Source organism: Rhinopithecus bieti, unplaced genomic scaffold (genome assembly GCF_001698545.2).
Source record: "Rhinopithecus bieti isolate Rb0 unplaced genomic scaffold, ASM169854v2 scaffold_64508, whole genome shotgun sequence".
Taxonomy (NCBI): domain Eukaryota; kingdom Metazoa; phylum Chordata; class Mammalia; order Primates; family Cercopithecidae; genus Rhinopithecus; species Rhinopithecus bieti.
In genome coordinates this window covers 78,497-82,064 of record NW_016824513.1, presented here as the reverse complement: position 1 = coordinate 82,064, position 3,568 = coordinate 78,497, and positions in this window count along the sequence as shown.

Below are 3,568 nucleotides of genomic sequence, written 5' to 3'. Positions count from 1 at the left end.
CTCATGGAAAGCTGTGTTTTCTTTTGCTTCTCTTTGGGGAGCAATGGTTAAGAGCTGTGATGGCAGACATGAAAGTAAGTCCAGCTCTTTACAGTTGGCCTCCTTTGAAAGGCCTTTCCTTGACCCCTATTCCCCAGGAAAAAAAAAAAAAGTTGCTAACAGGAACATCACAAGGTTCCATTGATGAAATGTGCTGAATCAAACCATGTCTGATGACAACTAGTGGGTGGAAAAATTTTCCCCAAATCAGAACTGGGTATCTGCCCTCCACGTTACTTCACTGGATGCCAAAAGGTTATCTGTGAGGAACTAGGAAAGGAAGTGTATTTGAAAACATCACTGGAACTTGTATACAACATCTTAAGGTGTTTGATCCTTTTATGAACTGTTGACAGCTTTTCGCCATTGAAGTCTATGTGAGAGTTGCCAGCCGAGTGAAAGGAGGAAGCAGGGCCAGAGTGCTTGACCAAGGAACCCCTAAGAGCTGGTTAGATCACAAGACACGAGATGACCAGGGAGAGTAAATGGCCCAGAATTCCATGAAATACTCAGGCATCTGTATCAGCAGTTTCATCAGGACCTATTTTGACCACCCAAATGATTCTCTTTTGAGTTTCACTTCCAGTATCATCTCCATTCAAGGATCCATGCAAATGTTAATTCCCAGAGCACTCAGAGAAGCATGCAGTAGCTGAGAATTATTAATAATCACTACAGTGCACTAAATCAGTAACGGTACTGAATCAGGTCATCGTGCAACACACATTTTGAATTTATTAATGGTCATGACAGTTGCTTAGTTGGGATAGCAGTTCTGTTTAATTGGGACATATTTAGTGCTACTCAGGCCAGGTATCTTCCTCTTGCTACTGCCGGGTCTGTTTGTTCTTCATAAGTTTCTCAGTATTTCTGTGGAATGTGCCTGATGCCAGCTGGTCTCCTATGCCTTCCCATGCTGGGAAGTCTTCTGGGCTGTGGCTTCTGCCTGAGACACTATCATTGGTGTTAGATTAACAAGCCATGGCTTAGAAGTCCTTTGCTTAAAAATGAGTATGTCAGGCTGAGTGTGGTGCCTCATGCCTACAATTCCAGTGTTATGGGATTCCAAGGCAGGGGAATTGCTTGAGGCCAGGAGGTCAAGACCAGCTTGGGCAACATAGTAAGACACCATCTCTGTAAAAAAATAAAATAAAAAAACTAGCCAGGCATGGTGACATGTGCCTGCAGTCTTAGCTTCTCAGGAGACTGAGGTGGGAGGATCACTTGAACCCAGGAGGTCAAGACTACAGTGAACTAGAATCATGTGACTGCACTCTAGTCTGGATGACAGAGTGAGACCCTGTCTCAAAAAATAAATAAATATGCAAAAAGAGTATGTCATATGCATGTTTAATGCTGACTCTAGCCATATAATGGATACTTACAAATCAATAATTATGCAACACTGTCTTCATTAGTATGGAGAAAGGAATCTTTTTCTAAACCCTCTCCATCCATTGCCCCTGCTGTTAATCTTGGGTTCTGTCTCATTTCTCACCTCATTCTCCATTTTTATAGCCACCTCACCTTTCTAACCCAGGCTTTGGATTTTCCCACAGCTCAGCATACAGCTCAGACTCTATAAATACACATCTCCCTCCTTAGCTCCTTCCAAAAACTGACCTTGTGCCCTCATGGTTGTCTGGGCTCCATGTCCATTCGTGACCCATTATACATTAAGTTCCCACAGACACTGATGTAAACACAGACCTCATTTTCACTGATGTCTCCTGACCACTCTTTTCATCACACGGTGGCCTTCTGCCCGTCAGACTATATCATGGCAGGATGATTCCACTTGCGTCGTAAGTTCCTACAATCTTATGAGAGTCATTAGTTAAAAATGATATTGTAAAAGTCATACTGATGTTATAGACAGCCAAACAACAGCACAGAGTTTGTAAACAAGTTTTCTGAAGGATTATAGTACATCAGACGTTCACGATTTGGAGAAGGCGGTCATGAATTCTACATTTCCATACCTATGTTGCAACCACCTGACCACACTCAACAAGTGTAGGAATTCTTACAAAAGCCCGATTTCCTTCCAAAATAATCTGCTTCAAAAAAAAAACTTCATTATTTCTTTTGCTTCATTCAATAGGACTCAAATTATGTTTGTTTTCTAAAATAAGTTTGACTCATTTCCATATTAAATTGCTTGATCATTTCTTTTAAGTTAGTGAGGACTTTCTGTGCTTTGAAGTAGTTTTTGGCTTTCTTGTTTTCCTTTAGGGTATGACAAACTATTACATTGTCTGGAGAATTGGGGACTGGATCAGAGAGGCAGAACAAGTGGAGCTCAGGGACATGATTTGTAAATAACAATTCCCATGTGAATGCTCCTACAATATTTCCCTTTACTCATGTTTTTGTGTTGGTGTTTTTATTGTGGTCTGGACTGGGGCAAAAAATGAAATAGTAGATCCAGATGTGAAATACATCTTTTGAAACTGATGTAGGGGTGTGTGTGTGTGTGTGTGTGTGTAAAATCAAAGGGTACTCCTGTAGTTTAAAACTCTGAGATAAGAAAAGAAAGGGTGAGGTAGAGGGAAAATATTTTACTACTGAACCCCATCCTTATGGATCTAACAGTCAAACAACTTCTTTCTGAAAGTACATCTTCTCTATTACACAAATGATGACTTTGGCAGGTTTTCAGTTTTAAGATATTACATTGCAGATCTTAATTTATCTGGTTTAAGAGAGAGTGTGTCATGATCCCCTGAAAGCAAGAACTTTGGAGTCAACAGATCTGAGTTCAGACATGACATTAGCTATTGATCTTGAACAAGCAACTTTCCTTCCTGACTTTCAGTTTCTCTATAAAGCAGAAACAACAAAACCTGCTTCCAGGGTAATTGTGAGTATTCAACGAGATTATGTACATAGCACAGAGTGTGGGCCCACTTGGAATGTTCCATGCCTTGTAAGTAGGTGAAAAGTGTCCTCTAGCCCACCCTGTGCCTAGAGAGCACCCAAAAGGCCGACTTGGCTACTGTCTCTGCCCTAGTGTGCAGTAGTGCCTGCTTCTGGAGAGGCTGCTGACCCCAGGCAGGACAGGACTTTATTGCAGCTTCCAGATTTAGCAGGACGTATTACTAAATATCTCAACACCAAATCATCTATATCCTTATATAATACCCTGTACTCCACAGATATTTAACTTTTTAGCATGTCAACAGACTGACTTAACCTAGTTGAGCAAGGTAGGCAGCCAATGCATAGTCTTCTACTAGACCGTAATCTCCATGGTGGTAGGCATTGCATGTGTTCTGCTCACTCCTGTATCTCCAGAACCTAGCATGGTTCCCCAAACCTCGTAGTCAGTCAAAAAATATTTTGTTGAATGACTGAATTACCAAGTCCAGCCACAACCTAAGAAGATGGCTTGACTTGATCTTTTAAAGAGCTGCCCTGTGAAAGAATGAGAAATTCTCTGGAAAATTCACTTCCCCATTCTTTAACAGGATTCAAGAATAAGACTCTTAATGGCTTTACTGCCCCCAATATGACTGTTGCATTTTTT